This window comes from Cygnus atratus, chromosome Z, assembly GCF_013377495.2.
Source record: "Cygnus atratus isolate AKBS03 ecotype Queensland, Australia chromosome Z, CAtr_DNAZoo_HiC_assembly, whole genome shotgun sequence".
Lineage (NCBI taxonomy): Eukaryota > Metazoa > Chordata > Aves > Anseriformes > Anatidae > Cygnus > Cygnus atratus.
The window spans coordinates 43147031-43159607 of NC_066396.1; positions in this window are offsets into that span (position 1 = coordinate 43147031).

Here is a 12577-nt window from a genome sequence, read left to right on the forward strand (position 1 = left end):
TCTCAGCTGACTGCGGTAGTGATCAGGAGGAGAGGTATGAATGCACTTCACTTGGAGATGTGACAGAATGCCTGTGCAAGCCGATGAAGGCAATTGTCAGTATTAACTTGAGTTACATGTAGTCTTCTATCAGAAAGTAGTTCCTCTCCTCTTTTCTTGCTATTTTACAAATTCACTTTTTCTTGCTAACATTTTTTTCAGTTGCCAAATAGGTTTCTACATCCACAGTGTATTTGACACTGCAGAATTTCAGATGCTGTGTTCTTCAGGAATGTATTCATATTTATGGGAAAAATAAAGTGCAATTTTTCATTACTTCTAGATAATTCAGTATGAAACCTACAACATTGTCACTCAATGTCTTGAATGTTATTGATATAAATGATGACAGTTTGCTGTTTTTTACTTGCAGTTATTAGAGAAACTGAAAACAGTAAATTGGTTATGGCAGTGCCAGATATCTGCATCAGAATATCTCATTTTAAACTCTCTATCACTAAGGCAGGATAGTAGAAGAAAAGAGTTCTCAGAAACTTAACTGTGTTCTACTTTCTTTAAAGGTATTCACCCTCAAATTGTAGAATAAGGCAGCGGCTAGACCAAAGAATGTGGCTGGTTTCCAAATAAGCCAGGCTTCAAGAACAGCTCAGGGACCAGCCTAATCCTATTGGATACCAGTTTGTCCGCAGTGATGAATGTCATTATAGCCCAGCAATGTCCTTCTTGTTGAATGAAGGCAGTGTCCTAAAGAAAGAAGCAACAGCTGGTTGTGATAATGTCATCTTCAAGTACTAGCTAGAAATGTTAAAGGATTTCCAAAAGGATGTGGGGTACTGGTCCTCCGTAAGAGCATTACTGTGACTTTGCATTGAAAGAATGGAATTTCAGGTCATATCAGCAGGAGAAGTTTTCATGAAAGCTGAATACAGAATGCAATTAGAACAGTAAATATAACATTTGGTACTCGATATAAAACCTTATTTCTTAATATCTTGCTCTGATAATGTCAAGCATTTCTGTTCAGAATAAAAATGTAATAACTTTTAAGTTATAACTTTTAAAAAATGTAAGTCTTTTTAGGGAGAGAAGAGTGAAGTACAGCACAGTATTTGAGTTATCTGGTGGTAGAAAAACTTAAATTTATTTACCTGTGAGAAAAGGGTGAAAAGGACTTATAAATAGTACTTCTGATTTCAGATCCAATTCTCTGTATTATAGTCCTAAAAGGAACAGAATGCCAGCAGCAATGACAGCAAATGGGAGGCTAAGGGCAGCCTGACACTGGAACTTTTTAAAGTTCAATAGAAGAGGCAGAAGTTTCCTACAAATAAACTTCTGGTATAAAGGTACATGTAGCAAAATTCTGTGCGTATTTCACACACAAAATTCTGTATATTCCTGCTTAATCCTTTTTCCTTAAGGATTTTTTTTCCATATGGATTTTCTAACAGGGCAAAACCGTAGCATGTTCCTGTTAGAATCTGTCCAGCTTTTGTTTCTTAGGCTAAGCAAACCCACTTCTCAGCCTCTCTAGGGACTGATACGTGCTCTAGCCCCCTGACCAACTTGGCAGCCTGACTGCTGGATGTGCTCCATTGTGTCAGTGGCTTTCTTGTGCTAGGGAACTCAAAGGATGCAGCACTCTTTGCAGCCTCACAAGCACTGAAACAGAAGAAGGGATGGCTTTTTTTGGACCTGCTTCCTGATCTCTAATGGAGCCTGTTGTATGGTTAACCACCTTCACTGCAGACACAGCTCTGACTCATATTCAGTGTGTCCACCAGGGCAGATGGGACTTGGCAATGTTGGCCCCCAGCCCATACTGTTGCATGGGAGTATTTCTGTTAAGATGAAATACTTTGCATTTACCCTTATTAAGCTTAAGAAGGTTTCTCTCAGCCTGTGCTGAGCCTGTTGTGGTACCAGTTCTCTAAGATACTGACCCCTTGCTTTCTTTGTCTTTCCCCTTTACCTCGCAGTCTGTGGTTACATCTCCCCTGCTTGCCCATTATCTATGCTATCAGTGTTCTCTTCCTCAGAGGGAATCTAGTTAGGCAGGCATGACTTGCTACCGGTAGACCCATGTTGTCTGTCCCCACTCACTTTCTCCTTCGTGTGCCTGGATATGGCTTCAAGAAGGGTTAGCTCCATCCTTCTCTGGGACAGAGGTCTGGCTGCCCTGTCTGTAGCTGCCTGGATCCTTCTCCTTGAGGGTGGGTGTGAAGCCTTCATCCAGTCATCAGAAACATCCCCTGATCATCACAACCTTTCCAACACCAGAGAGTGGCCTTGCAAAAGCATCAGCCTGCTCACTTCAGCACCCTCAGCAGCACCCTGACGGGTCCCGTGGAGATGTACATGTCTGTAGGGTTAAGTACCCCGTTTTGCACCAGGTGGAGCTGGTAAATCTGATCTCAGTAAGAAAGGTGCTTAAAGCTTGTAAAGTATTGCTTAAAGTGCTACTGGAGATGATACTGTCATATAAAAGCAAAACCACACAGGTGACATAGTACCTGGTACCAAGTGGGAGCTGGCTCCTCTTGGTCGGTGATTGACCTCAAAAAACAGCCCACTGACCCAGGCCTTTTTGCCTGCCTGGGCACCCACTGGACCCAAGTAGATCCTAAATGAGCTACCATCCGAGCTCCTGAAGCTCAGAGTTGCGATTCTGCTGCCATGCTCACTTCTCAAAGCATGTTAAACCACGCAGTCTCAGTATCGCTCAGCCAGGACAGCCCTCAGCTCTGCCATGTTTAGGTCTGTCTTGTTTACGAGTGGCAGGCCCTGCCGAGCGCCTCCTGTCACCCCCTCATGGATCACCTGCCTCCTTTGGTATCTGTATGGCTGGTGTAAGCTGCAAGTTATTTAGGGGAAGGTTTTTATATCATAATACAACTTATCATTAATGTTAGGTTTAAAACAGTTTAATAATTTTTGCTATATTGCAGTGTGAGTGATAGAAGAAAGTAAGTTGTTTGGCTGGACAATATTAAAAAACATTGGCAACATACATCCTATTGTTTTATGGTATATGAATAAAAAACAACCTTTTACACTATTTTCAAGGACAAAACTCAATGATTTCAACAAAGTTCTGGGAATATGAAAAGGGGCAAGATGTAGACAAATATCATCTGCATCAAAAATACAGCCTGGCTGTTTGAGCATCTGAAAGAGATGTTCATGGGAGGAGTGATGGACCTGAGGTCTTTCTTAGGGCAAGGGTAATACCTGATTTCCTGGGGAAGTTCTTGTAAGAACATTGTGCCAAAAAAAAAGAAATCTGCCTCAACTAGCATTTAATTTTCAGCCCCATTAAGCACCTCATCTCTAGATGGTCGTGGGAGCTTGGAGACATTCAGTATTTAATGGTGGCTAAATAAGTATCTCCCTGCTGAGCTATCTGGCCTTTACAGAGGCACCTAACTCCTTGTGCAGGCTGAGTGGGGAGCCTGTGCAGTTAACCTAGCTGGCATGGACCACCCTGACATGTTACGCAAATTCTTTGTTTGTGTCTTTCTTCGGAATTCTGTCCTTGGATGAGAACAGCCTTCGCAACAGGGAAAAAAGAAGCAGATTATTATTTCTGCATAACGGGTCAAGGGCTTTCTTTAGTGATGTTGATAATTACAGGACAAGTATGAGGCAATGGTAGCATTAACTGCTGCAGATAACAGTCTGATCTTGAACTACTGTCAGAATCACAGACTTCATAAAACATTCTTCTGGATTAAAAAAAAATCTTAAAACTTTGAGGTGAAAATATGTGTAAGTACAAAGAATCTGTGATGAGAAAGATTGTGGTGTATGGTCATTATAAGGAAATGTTCTATGCTAACAGCACTGAGGAAATAACTGTAATTACAGGCTAAATGTTCACAACTGACTTTTCTGCATGTCAGGCAATTTCATTTAATATTTACAATTACAATGCAATCACCATTTAACAAATGCGTACTATATATAAAATACAGGCAAGCATTATTGCTATTAAACCACAACTCTGGCATTTATTGTACAGAAAAACAGACTTGGAAACCTCAGTCATGCTGGCTATCTAAACACAAGCTTACGTAATTTACCCCCAGTAATGGCTGTTAGTGTTGTTGCCCTCATGCAGTTTCTCCAAACTAGAAAATGCCATTAAATAGCAAGTGTAAATAAGGACCTACTTGTAATTTAAAGTATTCAAAAAGACATTTAGTAGATACATTTTATGAAAACACATGTTATTGCCCAGGTCCTCTTATTTACATATTGAGAACAAAAAATGATGAAAAAAACCCTTGAGATGCCATGACTATGCTGCGGAGCATATGGACGGCAAGGACCTCTATGAAATAAATGTTACAGTTGTCAAAAATATATGTCAAACTACAAAAGAACATTGAAGGAGGTTTTACTTTTTATTTCACCAGTCACTAGGAAAGCATATAGTCAGATACAAAGGTGACAGGCATGGACTGTGAAATACTGGAATGCGGTCACATTTGATAATGCAGACAAAGCCAATTAAGGAGAAAAGCAGATGTTTTAGCTATAGGGTTTGTTGCTGTTCATGAAGGGAAATGAGTTTGATGTTACATGATGCTTTTAATAACTGCATTATCTTTTATTTATAACATTGTTTTCTAATACAATTTTTTTAGAGCACAGGCTAAAATTTTATTTAATGTAAAATAAGAGAAAACAGTGTAACTTTCCCCTATCTCCAGTATTGTCTGTAGTATTGGTACAGTAGAAGTCTAATGATGAGGGAGAAGAGTCTTGTGATACAAATGAGGTGACTATTGCTTTCCCAATTCCATTTAAAACTCTTTATTCAGTGATCATTCTACCTCTGCCCTTCAAAAAGCAGAAATGGGAATTTGTTTGATCTATTATATCTCCATAGTGGTCTTTATGAAGTTATTAACCAGTATATTAAGCTCTGGGAACATCTGTAAAAATTAAGAAGTGAAATAATTGTGAATATTCATAGGTAAGTATTATTTACGTATATGTAATTACAGTTAATCAGTCTGCACAGACAGTAGCAAATACACAAAATGAAGCATGGCTATGTATTTATCTATTGTTGTATATATATATATATTTAATAATAGTTTATTCTTGCACAACAGACAGATATGCTTCAACAGTACAGTATGAATTAATGGAGCTCTTACAAAACCACTGCCTTGTAGGTATGAATTTATTATTATTACTGCCTTTGCTGCCACTTCTTTGTAGAAGGAAGCCATCTTTAATTTATTTTTTTCAGCTGAAAATACGTGAAGTTGTGTGATATGAAAAAATATTAGTGTTTTGTATAATCTTGAGCTGATTTAAATACACAGGTGAACATTATTCATGATGACTCTTTATTTTGTGCAATGAACAGTTATTAATCTAAAAACCCAATATTATGTTGTGAGTATAATTTACCACTTTAGATCTTCCTGAGAAAAAGATCTTCCTGAGTTTGTTCATATTGCGTTCAATCTACCAGAGATTTCAAAGTTCAAGAAACATGTTCTGTAATGGAAGTAAGCAAACCAAATTTTTATGGTGATGGAGGTGATAATATTTTGTGTTCTAGTGTTTTGCCAGCTAAGATTTTGTGTTGGTTTGGTGCTCGGAAGTTGTATGACTGTATTCCTGAATTAATTTGGGGAGTGTAAGAATTTGTAAGACAAGGAGGATTTATTAATGGAAAAAGGAAGTGTGGTTGGTGAGAATGTCAGTTATCTTAAAGGAAGTGTATTTTAGCAGGACATTTCTTTAGTTACATAGGAAAAAAAAAAGCAAAAGATTAAATAAAGCAACATTAAAAGATTATTCTCTTAAGCTTTATTTGCTTCTTTTAGTTTAGTTTGGTGTCTACAGGAAAATGTATTTAAACTAAGGTTGATGTTTTGGGCAAGGAAGCAATGTTCTTTACAGGTATGATGTATTAAACATTGTGCTAGTGGTGTCCACAGAGCAATCAGTAGCACAATTTTTACTGGGCCTGCTCACAGTAGAACCCATCTACAAGTGCTCCTTAACACTTACATGGTAAACAAACTTCGCAAACGTTGCCAGTCAAAACTTAAGGATGCTGTGGGTGGTGTGTTTTTGTTTTTTTTTTTGACCATACTGTCTCATCCAGCATATTTGCAACAAAAACTTGTGTGTTCATTCTATGGGAGAAGCTCATAAAACGTTCAGATGTCTGAGGTAACCTGATGCCATTGAGTCTCAGAAACTGAATCTATTTGTTTTTTATGAGAGACAGTTTCAGTGCAACTGCCCTATTTGTGAAATTGACACAGACTGACAAAATCAGTATAAATTATGTTATTGGCATACAGATGCTTAGACTGGTAATTTTTTTTGCCAGTATGCTGAACCCTAGTTAATAGATTACCCTGAAGATTTAGGTGGAGTTTGCCTGACTGAAAAAATAAAATAAATAAAATAAAAAGGACCTGGTCATTTTGTACGACACTTCTGCATTTGCAGATTTCTATTAGCCAGTATGACCATTGAAAGAAGCTATTAGACATTTCCTGCCCCCGTTTTCATGCTTGCACACCATCCTCTTTGTGCTGGGCTAAAAACAAGAAAAAAGAATCACCATAACGCAGCAGGGTTGCAAAACTACCTTTGGTAGCTGTTTTATCCTGATTTTAGCCTGGATCAGTTCCCTAAGGAACAAGGGAGGAAATGGTGCAGGGGTGGAAAGAAGCAGGGGGAGGGGGAGGGAGAGCTGCATAGACTGGTTTAAGGCGTGCAAGACCCCATCCGCAGACACAATTCTGCTGATGGATAGCAACAGGCATCCTTGGGACCAGCTGGAGGAAAAGAGGATGAAAATATAGGAAGTGGCCAAATGAAGAACTCAAGAGAAGGAAGCTGAGAAGTTCAGCTCTGGATATAACAGTGAGAAAGAGGCTACTGTGTCCTCTGTTTTCGTCCATGAATCAAACAATGGCTTTGTTAGGAGTCGTAAATAATAAACAAAAGGGGAGAGGAAAGAAAAGGGAAATTCTAAGCTCCCTGGGGCATTGAAAAAGAGTAAGCGATTGCAGAGTGCCCAACTCAGCTGCAGGGGAAGCTAAAGAAGTAAATCATGTATATTTATACTGATTAAAGATACCAATGAGAATACCCAAAAATAATTGCGAGAAATTGCTTAATTTAAGGGGATTTAGTACCTACATTGTGTTTCCTGTTGGGATTTTCCTAGTCAAAAGAGAAAGGAAGACACATTGTTTTCATATAAGTATTCCATTGAACTTTAATTTTGTGTGTCTGAAAGCATTAAAGTATAGACTGCACTTCTGTGGATATGGGCACAAATAATGTCTGCGTGATAATAATGTCTATCGGTCTCTGAGAATTAGCAGCAGGTTACCATGTTCTTTAAACAGACTTGATTGATGGTCGTAACTCCCATTTTTTATGGCAGAATTCGAGAGGGTACATAATACGAGTATTACTTAAGTGGAAGGAATTGTAGGTTTAGGTTTTGTGTAGGTTTTTTGTTTGTTTCTGATTTTTTTTCCTACAAAAGAAGAATAAAAAGCATTTCTCAGCAAATTTTGAACCCCATTCCACTCCTGCATGCCAGCTTGGGCAGCCCTAGTGGTAGGTAGCAGTTTGTCCATTTCTCCATTAGTTAGGGACATACCTTTCTTCTAGTTACGAGCATCCTAATTTCTGTAAGATGCATTTGTAAATAACCCGCTGGTTCTATTTGGTAGGCTCCTTAAGTCATTAGAGGACCATGCTGAATTTTGTGGCATTATTTACAACTGCGAATGGTGGCTGGGGGGTGGGAGGGAAGGATACTCAGTGCTGAGTTTTCCCCTGATGCTTTTCTAAACTATGCGTTTATCTGTTCTTCATTTTTCTAAGTATCTTCTCCAGCTGTGCAGTTATAATTCAACACTATCATGTACTGTCACTTCTGCATTAGTAAATACTTAGGACCTGCTGAGTGATTATGAAATAACCTCATAATGAAATGCAGCAAAGAGTTCTAATTAAATTTTAGAGTTGCTTAACAACAATTCTACTTAGAATGAGAATTTTCCAACCATGTATCCTAATGAGTTCTCAGAATACATTACTATAAATATATAAATGATATGGTAAACACAAAATGTGATTTTCCACACCTCCACTGTGGGGAAAACCATATGTAAACAAAATAAATTAATACACAAAATTACAAATATGAACTTATTTTGAAATACTAGGGGAACTACATGAATATTTTAGTAATCTTAGTTTTATAAACAAAAATACAGGAAGTCTGTATAGGCTGACACCAACGGTCTATGTAATTCAGTATCATATCAATGAAAACTCTAGTAGTGGATTTCTAGAGTAGCATTACAGACATAAGGAGCTTTTTCCTTGATTTTTTTTTTTTCAGCTGTCTCTGACTCATGGACACCCTAAGCCTTTGCACTTACTGCTCACTGATAGAAATTTAGAAAACGCAATAACTGGTGTAAACCCACACTACAAGGTTTTGTGAATCTAAAACATTGTCTAAAAATATAGTTGTTGTACACCATCTTCCATTCAGAGGCTGTAAAACTTATATTCGATGAAGAAATATTTTGTCCATATCAAATGTGTTCCTAGTTTGCTGGCATTGCTATCTCTTTCTGTTACTACGCAGTCTGTTTTTTAAGATGTGATATGCACACAATCACTAGTAGAAGTACAGCTAATGCCCTAATCCACTCATGTTCCCATATCAATAGTTTGTTTTAAATCTTACAAAAAAACGAGAAACAAACCTCCACAAATTAGTTAATATATCTAAGCACAAAATCCAACTAATTTAAAATGCTAACTGAACATTTATAAGGAGTCTTAAATTAATTATGATAATATGAACTTAATACTTATCTGGAAATCATAGCAATGCTACGTGAAATGGTAATGACAGTATTCTGAAAGGTCTTTTTGAGAACTGTTAACTTCAATGATGGTAAATAGAGCCATTTTAAGGAAAATCTTCATTATATTAAAAATAAATATATAAATACAGAGAAATAGTTATATTAATAGTTTTAATAGTTATATATAGTTATATATATAATACTTATATATGTGTGTCAGTCACACAGCTTTACAAAGAATTGAGTTCTCTATTTCAGTTTCTCATTTTCCTGTTGAGTATACAGTTAATACTTCTTTTCTCCTATTCTTTTTTCTTTACTATGTTTACTTGAAATATAAATTCATCAGGATTTGTACTCTCTCTTTTAGTTATGTGTTCTTTAACCCAAGTGTCTGAAGTTGTTGGTCCTGCTCTTGTTTGGGACATCATAGTACAAAACATAAACCAATGTTTTACCTATAGTTCCCTCCAAACTTTGCTGTTTCCACAAGAAACCAAGTGGAATAAACTCTTTGGTCAGACAGAGCTCTTGTTCTGCCATTTGGTTTATTATCCTGAAGACAACTGGGACTGCTAATTTCACCAGATGGGGATTATCAGAGTCCAGTACTTTCCCATAATGTTCCCTACATGCCCCACGCTTTTCAGTGATGAATGAGAAGGCAATGGGAAGTTAGTGGGAGTACAGTAGGGATTTCTGCTCCAAGAAGCACATGACTGGCTATACCTTTACATATAACTATATAACTATATAACTATGTAACTATACCTTTTTTTTTACATCTCAAAAATATTGAGACTTTTTTGTTCACTTCCTGATACTCTTGCCTGAGGATGCATACTCTCAGACTTCCCTCCACAGTCACTTTCCTCCATAACCAGGGGTTGTCCCGTTCTGCTCGTTAAATTATTTCATGTAGTCACACAACAGTGGGAATGGAGGCAGTACTGCCTTCTCACTCCAGTAAATTCGCTATACTTGTAGACACTTCTAGATATCTTGCAAAAACACAGACAAATTAAATGCAAGTAGGGTCTCCAGTGTTAACTTCACACACACATCACCCTTCCCTTTAACAGGCCTTCTGCCTTAACTGTACTGTGCATCATGTGTGCTGCCTCTCACAACTGAGATGATTGAGTAGGCCTTTCCCATAACTGCTGTTATTGGCTGTTGCTGGCACTCTGGCACTTAGCACAACATCTACACAGAGAGTTGTATTTGTTGTATGGATTTTTCCTACCCACTGAGTCACTGACCCCAGTGGAAAGAAAAGCATCTGCAGCAGCGAGGCCTGAAAGTACGGAGAAGGCAGAACTTAGAGGAAGCAAAAGTATCAAGGATGCAGCAAAACATGTTTTTATAAAGAGTAGTCCAAGGGCAGCGGACAGTCCTGAATTTCTGCGCACCTGAACAGAAGAACAGGAAACAAAAACATGTAGGGTGAGACAGGTAGACAGAGAAAAAGTGGAAATTTGGGGCAGGTGTGGAGGTATGCAGAGTCAAAAGGACAGGGCAGGTGAATTGAGAAGCTTTAGTAGATGTTGGCAAGGGTCTGAACATGAACTGTAGGGTGACAGTAGGTAGGCAGAAGCTGAAAGTTGGGATGCTGCTAACATGCAAAGCTGGAAATAAAGAAGCTTGATGGTACAGCAGAAAGGGACAGGCAGCTGGGCTGAAGATGTAGTGCCTGTGAGCACAGAGGTATGGCAGCTGGGGTCATATTAACATTTCTAAAATATTATTCAAGTCACTGGCAAAATAGGATGTTTTTTTCCATCTTCTCATAAATGGCTGAACCATTCTTGCTAAAATTTCTCTCAGTTTACCCTGGAGCAGGAATGATACTTGAATGGTTGAAGTGTGATTCAAAATGATCTGGGCAAATGGGATATACAGTTAAAAAAAGAAAAACAACAACAACAACAAAAACCACAACAGAATGAAAATCAGAAAGAACAAGTACAAGATAGTACACTTGAGGAGGAGCAATCAACTGCACAAATTAAGTATGAGCTGTAGCTGCTTAGAAAGTAGTTCTTCAGAAAAGCATTTATGGGTTGTAGTGGATCACAGAATGAGTGAGCCTCAGCCTCATGTGGCTGTCAAAAACATGTGAAAAACAAAGATGTAAGGGAAATATGAAAAATATTATAACCCGAAACCTATGACTGTGTTCAGTTTCGGGCCCCTCAGTACAAGAAGGACATCAAGACCTTGGAGCGTGTCCAGAGAAAGGCTATGAAGCTGGTGAGGGGCCTGGAGCACAAGTTCTGTGAGGAGTGTCTGGGGGAACTGGGGTTGTTTAGTCTAGAGGCTCAGGGGAGACCTTATGGCTCTTTACAGCTGCCTGAAAGAAAGGTGTGGGAACTGGGGGTCAGCCTCTTCTCACAGGTAACTAGCAATAAGACCAGAGGGAATGGCCTCAAGTTGTGCCAGCGGAGGTTCAGGTTGGAAATGAGGAGACATTTCTTCTCAGAAAGAGCAGTCAGGCATGGGAACGGGTTGCCCAGGTTAGTGGTGGCATCACTGTCCCTGGGGGTGTTTAAGGAAAGGTTGGATGTGGTGCTTAGGGACATGGTTTAGTGGGTGATATTGGTAGTTGGGTAATGGTTGGACCAGATGATCTTGAAGGTCTCTTCCAACCTTAATGATTCTGTGATTCTGTGGGGTAGTTTAGTCCCAGTAGGCAGTCCAGCACCACCCAGCCGCTCACTCACACTCCCCAGGTGGGACAGGGGAGAGAATCACAAAGGTGAAAGTGTGAGATCTCATGGGTTGAGAGGAAGACACTTCACTAGGCAAAGCAAAAGCCATGTGCAAAAGCAGAGCCAGACAAGGAATCCATTTGCCGCTTTCCACAGCAGGCAGGAGTTCAGCCACTTCCAGGAAAGCAGGGCTCATCATGTGGAACAGTTTCTTGGGAAGACAAATGCCATCATTCCCAATGTCCCCCCCTTCCTCCTTCCTTACCCCAGCTGTTATTGCTGAGCATGGCACCATATGCTATGGGATGTCCCCTGGGTCGCCGTAGTCAGCTGTGCTGGCTGTGTCCCCTCCCAACACCTTGTGCAGCATCAGCTGGCAGGGCAGCACGAGGAGCAGAGAAGACCTTGGTGCTGCGTAAGTGCTGCTCAGCAACAACAAAAACACCGGCATGTTATCACAACTGTTTTCATCACAAATCCAAAACACAGCACCACAGATATTGCTGTGAAGAAAATTAACTCCATCCCAACCAGGAACAATACAACACACGAAATAATTCCCCACTGGTCAGCACTGCTGAATTTGTGAAGGTTTACTAAGACTGGATTTAGGGACTACACAAGATGTGAACCAAACAGTAAAAATCCAAACAAACAGCAGGAAAGATCATTGCTAGAGAAAATGTATTTGGAGAGCAAAGGTTGAAAGAAATCAGGTTGTTTACCTGAAAGAAGGCTGGAGGGAGCAATGGGAAAACATGATATTCTTCAAAAGAGCATAAGGTTATTACAGACAGAAGGTAATTAATCTGTTCCCCTTATCTGCAATAGGAAAAGAAATAGCAGGCTTAAATTAATGCAGAAAAGACTCAGGTTAGAAATGAGGAAAATATTATTAAAGGCACTATGTGCAGGGACCTCCAATAAGTGCATTATAAGCCTGGGGAGGTGTCAGGGGCCCATGTCCAGAAGGCCTTTAAG